This window comes from Euprymna scolopes, chromosome 29 (assembly GCF_053919585.1).
Source record: "Euprymna scolopes isolate OS-2025 chromosome 29, ASM5391958v1, whole genome shotgun sequence".
NCBI lineage: Eukaryota > Metazoa > Mollusca > Cephalopoda > Sepiida > Sepiolidae > Euprymna > Euprymna scolopes.
The window spans coordinates 96,738,431-96,751,336 of record NC_136510.1 but is presented as its reverse complement, the minus strand read 5'-3'; the positions used below and the strand labels follow the sequence as shown (position 1 = coordinate 96,751,336).

Sequence of the window (12,906 nt, the reverse complement as noted above, 5' to 3'; positions counted from 1 at the left end):
AGTACTTAGTAAACCTACCCATCACAAATGAGGATGCCTTAGGCGACACGCAATAAACCCAGTACACTCAGAAAGGAGAGCGAATGCATTGGAGGATGGTTTCCCGTGACAGAAGAGATATTGCACTTAACGGTCAAGAGTGAGCGAGTAATCCACTTTCATCTTTAACCTGCAAATGAGGAGGGGGGGGAGAGAACGGAGGGAAGGCAAGAGAAAGGAAGGAAAAGGAAAATTAATGACAGAAAACTAGGAAATAGCACGAGATTTAACATTGTGTGCATATGTGTACATATTGTATGCATATACACGAGTGTGTTTACTCAACTGTGGGTCCGTATGTGTGCGTGCATGCGTATGTGTGCGTGCGTGCGTTTGAAGGGTGCACATGCGCCTCCGTGTGCATGTTTTTAGTATGTGAGTGAAATAGCTATAGGATTTTCCCACGATTAAATATCTTTAAAAAAAAAATGCAAATTGAACGAGTATGCTTTTTTTCTTAAATACACATTTTTTTTCAGTAAATTGTGAACATTAATAATATATGTAGTATCGTTGGATTTCCTCAGAATGACGAGAATTCTGTCATTTTTTTTTGAATGAATAGTAACGTCTGAGTGTAGTAGTAAACGGATGAAAACTATTTCATGTGAATGAATGAAAAAGAATGAATGAAATATTCGCGCGTTGCAGTTGTGTCATGCGTGATTGAAAATATGTGCGAAATGTGAAAATTCCTGAATGCCAATACCAAAATAATACAATTATAAATAAACATATTTTTAGGCTCATTTCTAAAGAAAAATGTGCTTTTTGTTTTGTATTATTATTTTAAATTAAATATTTGAATTTCGCATCGTTGTATATTGATATATTTTTTAATTATTTACTTCTTAGAAAGAAAAAATAAGGATCGTTTTTTTTTATTTGTTTTTCTAGAATAGTGGCTCCTCTGAGAATACTATATTTGCTTTAGGGGCACATGTGGACCTTAATACTCGCTTTCGTTGTATAAAAATTTGGTCATTTTGCAGTATAGACAACAAAACGAAAAAGTGATTAAAAAAAAACAAACAAACCAATATATATATCAAAGGAAACATAAATTACTCTTCTACCTACCTGGATAGTTTTTTGGTGTTTTATTATTATTATTTTAAAGTGTTTATTTAATTAAAAAAAACAACTAGTGTCGAATCTTTATTTAAAACAAGAAAAATTGCCAGCACGAGATGGTCATTGGGGGAGTCTCGATAATCGCTCAAAATTCGAACATGAAACAAAACAATAGTAGAAAATCACGCAATAAGTGACACTATGCGATGGTTAACATTTCACCTTTATTTGTTATATATTTGTTTTTTATCAGTTTTTCGTTTTGTTGTCTATACTGCAAATTTGATGGTAACATTTATTAGGTGGGTTGCTACCATTATTTTGTCTTATTTTTTAGCGATTATCGAGACTTCAAAGATGTAAGAATCAGATATCGGCCATTTTTCTTGTTCTCGCGTAACACTCTACACTACTTGCTTTTCGAAACGAATAAACACTTTAAAGTAAGTAAAAACATTAACATTTATCCGGCTAGGTAGACGAGTAACTTATCTTGCCTTTGATAACTTTATTTGTTAAGTGCAAGTCGACAGATTGGGTGGCAAATTCTAGTTTCGTTTTCAGTTTTGGAAAAGGTAGGCCACGTGGTACTAACTCAACTGACCGGTTTAACATCAATTAACAGTTTCTATTTTTTATCTGTGCAGTCTTTCACCCCATTCCCACCTACTATCAAAAGTCAAACAGAAATCAAATTTTAAAAATGGCAATAGCTCGACTGAACTCCAATCTATGCTTTCCCTTTGCCAAACTTTCACAAAAAGACTCGACTCATTACAACCTTTATATACACTTTCTCCCACTCTCTATTTGTGCCTAAATCTAAACGCAAATACCATGAACAAAGCTTATTTCCCAGAACTGCCTGGCTGTGAAACACTGTTCTACTGATCTGCTTCCCGGTTGAATATAACATGGTAGCCTTCAAATCCAATGTAAACAAGTCCTTGTTTCTGTCCACATAAATAATCAAATTCTTCCCAAGTTACATCATTAACGACCTTAACCTTTATCCTCGAGTGGCCTTCCCTTCGGGCCTTGATAAGTGGAGATTCCTAAGTAAAAAAAAAAAAAAATCCCCACCACGTTTTTTTTTTTTATTTACAAACAAAACAATAATTATTTTTCTTTTTTTTTAATTGGTAACTTTTAACTGATTTTAATATTCGAAACAACGTAAAAATATTTAAAAATTGAGGTGAGCGGAGCAGTATTTATGCAGAATACGGACCGTGCTGAAGTAACGTTAATTGAATTGAATTTTTCAAATTAATCAGGGTCCGTATTTTCTGCATAATTAACTGTTTTAATTTAATTTATTTATTTTTTTTTTTTTTGGCAAAAGCTTAAAATAGATGATTTGTTTACGAAAAAATTGAAATGCATTTGATGGATTTGATTTCGTAATTTAACTACATTTAAAATAAGATATTCTTTTTTTCATTTTTGCATTTCAATATTACATTTTTTATTTAAAAAATAATCGATTATGAGTATATAAAAATAAAAATATTAAGGCGTAAGTCACATAGAGACGAGAAACACAGACACACTAGAAGTGGCCACAATTCTATTCATATAGAAATTTGATCGACAAACAAATAGAAATAAGAGAGATATTCTAACGATCCCTATGGTAGAATTGAACGGGAAAAAAGCTTTAGAATTTCTAGTGCGTGTTATTGTGCAGTAGAATTGCAGTAGTAATAGCACAGCGGCAGTAGTAAACGTACATTTGGAGAGAGATAGAAAAAGAATTGCACGATTTCGGATGCTGTTTAAAATGCATTGAAATGTGCAGCTGTTGCGAATGATTACGCGCATAATAAGCATGCATGCATGTGGTGTGAATTTACTTATTTACTTGTAAATAAATAAAACGCGCATAGAATTAAGACAGGTACGAATAATAATAATGAAAAATAATGTAATAATGTACGTAATATAATCCGCTCTAAAATGGCCCAAAACCAGTTCTGAATAAATATATTGAAGAAAGAGAAGGCGGCTAGAAAGAGATGGAGAAGTTATGTGTGTGATTATATATATATATATATATATATATATATATATATATATATATATATATATATATATATATCCCACACACATAGTATGTGGATAAATGAAATATTTCTGCCCCCCCCATATATATATATATATATATATATATATATAGATAGATAGATAGATAGGGTGGGGGGGCAGAATTATTTCATTTATCCACATACTATCTTATAAGGAGATATATTTTATGTCTCAATTTTCAGTATTTACTTCAATAGTGCTCAATACGCGAGTAAAGCTAGGTTAGGTAGTAAGTTATGAAAATGCGTGCATATCCATCTATCTATCTATCGCTATATATATATATATATATATATATATATATATATATATATATATAGAGAGAGAGAGAGAGAGAGAGAGAGAGGGGGGGGAGACAGACAGAGAAAGAGTGTTTTTACGGGGTGTCATTGTTAAAGATAAGGAAGAGCTAGAGAGAGAGAAAGGAGGTTAGTGAGAGAGAAGGGGGGACGTTAGAGATGTCAATGAAACCTGTTAGTGTTCCTGCTTGCGTTTTTAACTATAATTTCCTAGAAAATGAAAATAACACGAAGGTGCTCTTGCACCTCCTCTTGGATATTACAACGAAGTCTAAAGACACATCGGCATTTGTTTAAAAATAAGGTCACATTTTTTTTAAAAAAATTTTATTTATGTTTAATGAAAAACAAGAAACGTAATTTAACTTATAATTAATGATCAGGTAACAATTTAATCAGGACAAGATCAAAGTGTAGTATCTGTTCTTCAGATGCTGCATTGCTGCATTGAATGCTGCACTTCAATTTCTTGTTCTCTGTCAGTGGAGGATAAATCCTTCACGACTGAGACAATTTTTATTTTTGTTCCTTTTCTCCACGTTAAAAAACGACCCTGGTGTCTAACTCTGTCCCGTGGGGAGTTATTGTAAATAGGAACAATTTAATTATTCTCTCTCTCTCTCTCTCTCTCTCTCTCTCTCTCTCTCTCTCTCTCTCTCTCAAACGACTGTGCAGAAAGAAACGGCGCAAGCATCGCTTTTCCCTGCGCTTTCCTAATTCGTGCACCCGATTATGCATTTTCTACACTATAGAAAATAAATTTGTAAATTTACATTTATCTTCCGTATACATAAAAAAAAAGAAATGGAACCCTATTCTGGAGAATTGTCTACCTATCTACCTATAAACGTTGTTTTAGGTGTTTAAAACATGTTTAGTACAAAAACCGCAAGATAAAATGATAACTGACACACCTTGTCTTGGGAAAAAAATGTACGTATTATTGGCTACAATTACATGTGTGTAGGAGGTTGACTGATGCAAATAAAATGTAGAGTTTTTACGTATAGGTAAAACTAGAAGATAGTAAGTAGTAAGTAGTGTTTCTGTGATATTGCATCAATGTTTGTGAGAGACGAAGAGAGAGGGAGAGAAGGATAGAAAGAGGGAGAAAAAGGGGAAGTGTGAGAGGGGGAGAAAAGAGTGAGAGAGAGAAGAGGAGAGTGTGGTGGAGAGAGGGGAAAAGAGGGGAAGTGTAAGAGAGGAGGAGGTAAGAGAAGAGTGAGAGAGAGAAAGCATCGAATAACAGAAACACGGAATAAATGATAAAAATAATTTAGAAAAAGATGAAATAGAGGAGGCCTTTCCGTATCATTTTGTCGAAGTAGAATTGCGTTTGTTACTTGTTTGACGAATCTTTTCCTGTTTTCTTTTTTCTTTTCTTTTTACTTCTGCAGTTTAAGGATCCTGCGGTTTTTTTTTATATGATTTTCAAGTTAAATTGAATTTTTGCGGTCATCATCATCATCATCATCATATGGTATCAACCCGAAGATTCTATTGTTGGCATTAGTTTCCGCGATAATTTTCTAGTCAGAATTCTTCCTAGAAATAATAAGCACATCTGGTACTTAGAGGAAGAACCACATAAAGGTTGCCAACATCCTAAATGAAAGTGATTTTTGTGGAACACACTGGGCTCGAACTTGGGACACCGAGATGTCGTTAACGACAAGACCACTACCACCACTCCCAATTTTTACGGTATCTTTTCGTTTATTAAATTCTAAGGTGAAATCACAGATTTGTTAACAAAAGCCTCCCTACCCATTCTAAGAATAGGTTTTTAAATAATAACGTTATTATTTCAGCACGGTCCGTAAACTACAGAAGTACTTCACTTTTTTTTTTTTTAAATATCATCTTAACTTTTAAGCTACATAAAACTCTGATGGTGTTACTATAATGCTTGCTTGTCACCGTGCGCACGCACGTCATATTTGTACAATGGTTTTTTTAAGATAGTGAAACTACTTAAAAAGCGAGAGGAATGAATGGAATTGTAAATAATTAAATGAGAGAAGAGGAAGAGAGAGAGCGAAAGGAGAGAGAGAGAGGGAGAAAGAGAAGAGGGAAGGAAGAGAGAGTGAAGGGAGGGAGAGAGAATAAAAAAGGGAAAGAAAGAGAGAACGGGACAAAGAAAGAGAAACCGATGAGGAAGAGAGAAAGGAGTTACAAGTTAAAACAGTCTAAAACTGTTTTCTGACCCGTCGACGGGACGACGGTGACAAAAAAAATATGATCCCTTTTGGTCTCAGATAACGTGAACCTTCCCCCACACATCACTTCACTTTTTCCATGTGTTAAGAAGGGAAGGGCTTCCTTGTCCGTTTGAAGATGTCCAGCTAAATGGGCAACAGCAACCGGAAGTCAAAAAGATATGACAATCTTGACTATAACCGAGAAATTGTTTACTATCGAAACTATTTGCTAGCCTCCCCACGAGGGCAAAGTTAGGCAATGCTAGTTTTTAATGTAGGGAAATGGCAGCTCTGCAAAAAGGGAAACTCTGGATGGAACAAAAATAGAAACTGTCTCAGTCTGGAAGCACTTCTCCTTCAACAACCGAGGACAGAATAAACGGTGGTTTTTCAGTACCAGAATCAAAATCGAAATCCGAAAAATTGAATTTCCATTCAAAAAGCAATGTTATTTAATTAAATTGCCATGTCGCAATAAGTAACATATACATAGTTATACGCGAGTTCGCAATCGATTTGACCGCCATCATTATTTAGGGTGAAATATAACAAGACAAAAAGTAAGTGATGAAAACAACGTTTTCTGGTTAGGAAGTGGGTGACCATTTTACGTTATATTTATCCAGTCAATTGAACCATAATCATAAAATTTTAAAGTTCATTTTTAACGTGTAAATACGGAAAAAAAAAAAATCTCATTTCTATTTTCATTATTAGCAACTTGGGGGCAAAGGATAAAAATTAATAATAACGTTGTCACATGTCATGTCATTCAAAAATTAATCACCCTCCTCCAATCTTATCTAAATTTGTCCATAAATAACAAAATTAAACTAAAATAAATTTCACTGAATATTATTGATAATTTAAATATCTTTCTATCAAATTACATTGCTTTAGATTAATATTCAATATTTCAATGAAAAACAATGAAATACATTTTTTTTTTCAAATTTTCTTAAAAAAACACATTTTATTTATTTTATCTCATATTAACTTATATATTCATATTTTTAACGGCTAATATTGTTAACATTTTAATACAATATTCACTTTTATGTACGTACTACTTCTGGTGAATATTGCAAATTATGCTTATTTTTAAAAATGGAAAGAAATCTTTATGGCGTACGACAAAGATGTTTGTCATATTCCAAAAATCACGAAAACTGATCGAGTAGTTCTTTTTATTTAAAAAAAAAAAAAAAGTAGTTATTTTTATCTAGGAAAATCAAATTTGACGATTTTTAGCGATTAAGTATTTTTGGCAGCCAGTGATGATGATCATCTCTTATGGAGATATAGATAAATCTCGATAGTTGAATTGAGTTGTCCGTCCTGCAATTGTAATGTATCCTAAAAAAATATGGCGTCTACCCGCACCGGCTGTCCGATTCGGCTTGTCATAAAATTTGATTTTCTTAAATAAAAAATGAATTACTTGATCAATTTATGTGATTTTTTTTTAAATATGATATCTTCGTTCCGTGGCAGGTATGTAAATCAATAAAGATTTGTCTGGTTTTTTTTTATTATTAAATAAATCTAATCCTAAATTTTACTTCTATATTAACAAGGATTAACAGAAATCACTAAAATAGGGTAAAAAAGGTATTTTTACGAACTGTCTCAGCTTATTATAAATACCCCCAACCTCCCCATGTTAAGAACGGCTTTCTGACCCCCCACCCCACCTGAAAAGCCGTTCTTAACATGGGGAGGTTGGGGTGCTTGTTCCGAAAGCCGTTCTTAACATGGGGAGGGGGTTTATATCACGCTGGTGAGGCAGGTCATAAAAAATACAGAAAAAACATAAAAAAAAAAAGAAATACGTTATTAAATGTCGAAAGTGTTTATGTGCTTTAAATTTCAGCACATCATAAAACGTTCGATCGATTAAAAAAATGTTTATTATTATTTTTATTTTTATCATTATTACTTTTTAGAATAGAGGCGTTTCTGAGAAATACTGTTGAATCGTATCGAAATGAAAACTTGACCGGAAGAATATATAATCGCCATCTTTATTAACAAGCCAAGAAACATGCTAGCTAAGGAAGAACGATAACTCAAGTTTATAACCACGTTCTTTAACTAGATAAGTATAACAACGATAATATAATATACGAGACATCTATATATATAATACAATTGTTTTCTTCAAGTAAAGTCCCCTGACACTTTCTGCAGATTTGTCAAGCTAAAATCAAACATCATAAAAAAATAATATCGTATCCAATACAGAATATTCCCAAGTTATTGTTTTTATCTTAGTGTACGGTGCTGAAATAATAACGTTATTATTTAGAAAGCCATTCTTAACATGGAGAGGGGAGGGTATTTTGTAACTATTCAGTACTTTCACCTAACATTGTTAGGTGAAAGTACAGCAGAGTTATTATTAAATTGTTATTGTTGAACTTAACAGAAAAGATATCGTAGAACTTGAATTTCACTTGAAAACATTATTTGAAAAATAGCGCGGTACAATAATTGCGTAAACATCCTCTCAACACTGTTTTTCGAATTGAATAAACATTTTATAATAAGTGAAAACAAACACTAAAAGCTTATCCGGCTAGGTAGAAGAGTAACTTATCTTGCCTTTGGTAACCATTTTTTTTTTTTTCATCACTTTTTTCCGTGTATTGTAAAACACGCCTGGATTTTAATTTAAACATTTCGTGCGATTTTATTGCAAAATCGATTAACAAAAAAAAAAAAAAAAAAAAAAAAAAAAAAACATTTTTTCTAAATTGAATTATAATACGAAACTGTAAATACTTTCTTACATAAGAAATTAATTAGTGCTTTTTCAGATTGACACTCAAGGCAGCAATTAACAGTAAAGAAAATACAGAAAAGTCTGTATAATGCATTCGTTACAGAAACGAAGATGTCATATTCCCAAAATCACATAAATCGATCAAACTAAGAAAATGGAGATATACAATTTTTAGCAATTTTACTACAAAACTGCATTTAATATAAGGCTGAGTTTTCACTTCTCAACTTCGGTTTGAGGTGTCCTCTCCTTATTTCAGAGGATTTTATCATGGCGGACGATAACACTACGACTTGCTTAATTGTAAACTTTTATTTGCTTGAATAAAAAATAAAATACTCGCTCAAATTACATGATTTTTGGAATATTTCATCTTCGTTCTGTGACTGGTAACGTACATCATACAGACTTTTCTGTATTTTCTCTACTTTTAATTGCCGCCATAAGTGCCAATTTGAATAAGCACCAATTAATTCAAAAATGGAAGCGGGTAGATGAACGAAACAAAAAATGAAAGTAAAAAACGCATACATACGGTTATATTGAAGAATTCAGCTTTAAAATCGCCGTCATGGATACAATCTTAACCAAACTAGTTATGGTTTTATAACAATTTGATTTAATTAATAATTTCACAACCAAATAATTACGTAACAATATAACATTGTTCCTGTTTAATTGCCTCTCCACGAGGGCAGAGTTAGACACAAGGTTGGTTCCTCCTCCTCCTCAAAAAGGGGCATTCTGGATTGGTACAAAAATAAAAATTGCCGCAGTTTAGAAGGATTTCTCCTATTGTTTATTCAATGTTCATCAAATTATTAACTGAATCAAATTGTTATGGACTTATAAATACTTTCTTTAAAATATTCGGTTAATGTGCACTGGTTGCCCGACAGCCAAAGGGTGTTTATTCGGAAAGCCGTTCTTAACATGGGAAGGTTGAAGATATTTATTCCGAAACGCATTTTCTGATTTTCAACCTCCCTGTAATGAACTTCTTAAAGGTAAGTCTTCGAGTGGTCCCCCACCCCCACTCCCCCAGTACACTTTCATCAAATATTGTTCCAAATGACAGCCATTTTAAAAGCTAGAAACTTCAATAAAAACAAATATACAATAATTATTTTGTCCATCGATACCTGCGGTTTGACGGAGACATTGCGAATCCAGTCTGTTGGACTAAAAATAAAATAAAATAAATACTGAATGTAGTCGGGTTTTTTTAGTCGATTGCCTGAAAGTGAAACCACTGGTATCGATGGACAATCGAATTAAAATATAGATTTATTTTTAACAAAAAATACGCAACTGAGCAGTGGTTAACACAGTATTGGTATACCTTTTTATGTACATAATAATATCTACATATATATATTTAATTATTATAGTAAAAAAATAATTATATATATATATATATATATATATATATATATATATATATATATATAAAGGGGAAAAAAAGGAACTTACCACCAGGAAGGAATGTTTTTGGTAAGAGACAATTTAATCACCGCCTTCAGAAGTATATATAATTTTACATTAATGCTGGGTTTTCCTCACTAGAATAATAATTGTTGATATAATAATAATCCCCGCAAAACTGTTGTTTCGCCTTTTTCTTTTGCGGAAAACGAAGGAAAATGAGGACGTCGTCTTGTTGATGTTGTACTAGGATTATTATTTATTCTTTTTTAAATAATCAAACAGTTGTAACAAGGACGATGTTTTTTTTGTTTTGTTTTTTGTATTTTTTTTTTTTTTTTTTTTTGTGCGCTGTTTATTTTCTGGCCTTTTTTTTTTTAATGACCAGTACTAAAAATAGCCAGTAGTTAGTAGCCAGTAGAGCGTGTGTAGAGGTAAAAGTAGTTTTCAAAAAATTAAACCATAATAACGCACGCCTGTGTTGGTGACAGCCGCAACAATTTATTCGAATTCGCGTTGCTTTCTTTCTTCTTCTACTTTGAAGCGTGTAAGAAGGAGGGGAGAGAGAAGGAGGAGGAGGAATGATGCAGAACGGCGGCCACGTGACACACGACTAGCCAATCAGACGGCAAGAAAGCAAGCGTGCAGCAGAGGCGGCGAGCGTGGCCATAAGTTGCGCTTCAGAGCAGCCGAATTTTTATGTATTTATTTATTTATTTATTTATTTATTTATTTATTTTTACCTTTTCTTTCACCCTTACACCTCGTCCTTCTTCATCTTTTTTCTTTTTCCTCCTCCTCTTCTTCTACCTCTTCCATTTCCTTCTTCTCATCGTCTTCATCCTCCTCATCCTAAATCTTCTATTCCTCTTTCTCCTCCTTCCTCTTCCTTCCTTCCTTCCTTCTTCTTCTTCTTCTTCTTCTTCTTCTTCTCTTTTTCCTCCACCTCCTCTTCCCGTTCTTTTTCTTCTTCTTCCTCTCCGTTATAGTATTTTCTTACCTACCCATCTCCGTTCCTCTCTCTCTTTGTTTGTCTTCTTTTCTCCCTTTTTGTTTTTAAATTCGCTGTAATGTTCTTTCTCTTTGCCGCATTATTTCAAAGCAGCCGATTTTTTTTTTGCATTTATTTCTTTTTTTTTTTACCATTTTCTTCACCTTCTCCTTCGCTTCTTTCTCTACTCCTCTTCTCCTCTTTTATTTCCCTGCTTTCTCTTCTTTTCCTTCTTTCTCTTCGATGTTTTCTCATCCTCATCCTTCCCTCTTTTCTATTCGATGCCTTCTTTTTCGTCTTCTTTTTCTTCGCGGTAGTCTTTTTCGTATCTCTCCTTCCTCCTTTGCCCCCTCCTATCTCTCTTTGATGTCTTTTTTCTTTTCCTTTTTTTTTTTCTTTTAATTCGCCGTATTCTTCTCCTTCTCATCTTCCGCTTCCGCTGCCATCTCCCCCTCTCTCTTTACTTGCTAGCTGTTTGATATAGCTTTTTATTTACTTACCCCCCCCCTTATCAATTTAATTAATTTATTATTTACCTATTTTAATGACCATATTCTTCTTCACTCGTATTTTCATTCTCAAATCGTAGTAGTTGCTTCGCCAGATCAATTTCAGATACGCTCATTCATCATTAAATCTTGTTGTTGCTTCGAGTTGTAGCAGTATTTACTTAACCTTTCTCACAAAGAGTTGACTAGACAGTAGCCTTCGTAATATATTACGAAGGCCATAATCAAACACGGTTTACAGTGAAGAAATTAAACGCTCCTCTAACAGTCCTCCCCTCTCAGGGAGCACTCTGAATTGTATTATTTACTTACTTACCACTGCAACAAAGTATGGCACAAGGCCGTAAGGTGAGCAAAACAATATCCGTCAAAGACGCATTCTGGTTGGATACAAAAATAGCCACAAACCAGCCTATCGACATTCCTCTGTAAGAGCCAACATCCCTCCATTCCCAGAAGGTGGAGATAATACCGAGGAGGATACATTAGGAAGGGTCATGGGGCATGTGTCATTCAGACAAAACAGAAACGGATGGTTCAGATTCAGGATAGCTCTTAGGTTGTCAGAATGATGGCAATACGACCCCCGGTTGGTGTAAAAAATAAATAAATAAATAAAATAAAAAATTAAAAAAAAATGGCCTCAGACGACCGGTACCAATCCCTTCTCCCAAAAGGAGACGATACTGTCTTAGAGTGTGGCCTCCAGAGCATGAACAGAAGCAGAATACAATAAGTGCAGTGCGTGAGTTTATTTAAAACCATTTATTTAGTCACCTCCCACGAGGTTGAGGTGTGACCCTAAATCGGATGTTCAACATTTTCCGACACCAAGTTATCGTATGCATCTCTACTTCGCGCCACTCCTCCACAAATGATGTTGCCACAGAAACCGGGTGTTGAGTTGAGACCTAGTAAAATACGGCATAATCAGTTGACACAGGTTCTCGTAAGATCATTAAAGTTAAGTAACGTTGAACCTGGCCAGTACGAGATGGGTGGCAGTTTTGGAGCTACATATAGAAGGATGTCGACAGTTTCTGCATCACACCTGACAACCAGTTGTCTCAATTCTTTTCTGTCGCTGGATCAGGTTGATTGGAATGAGAGAGTGAAGCTGGCTCTGCGCAAAACCAGCTTCATTTTGAAAGCAAACTCTCACCCACCACGTGTCATCCATCATCGCTAGGATGATGAGATGGTCTGACAGATGAACATTATAGCAAAACTAAATCTGAATTACGCCTCTTATGATCGAATTAGAATTAAACTGATTCCCTATTTCAGTCACGTAAAGTATTTAGGATAAAAGGAGTTTCGATATTGATGTCCTACACAACTTATTTTTCTTAAAACCTATTTTAGTACAAAAATAAAAATGAAAATAAGTAATTGGTTGAATATGAAACTAACCCAATTTATTTTGGACATACGAACGGTTAGAGTCCCTATTTACTAGTGCTTTGGAACGATTAATCGGAATCGGAAAAAATCG

At 33.8% G+C, this 12,906-nt stretch overlaps 1 protein-coding gene across 6 annotated transcripts in view; it reads right to left on the bottom strand.

Moving 5' to 3' along the window:
• LOC145252785 (neuroglian-like) overlaps positions 1–10,522 on the bottom strand; it is a 362,878-nt gene extending 352,356 nt beyond the window's left edge. For 5 of the 6 annotated variants that reach the window (XM_080112733.1, XM_080112729.1, XM_080112732.1 and 2 more), the window contains exon 1: positions 9,960–10,478. The gene's annotated coding sequence lies outside the window, so the exon portion shown is untranslated. Of the gene's footprint in view, positions 1–9,959 lie in introns of all 6 variants that reach the window. The other variant, XM_080112730.1, reaches the window with a different exon arrangement.
• Between the last annotated feature and the right edge of the window lie 2,384 nt (positions 10,523–12,906).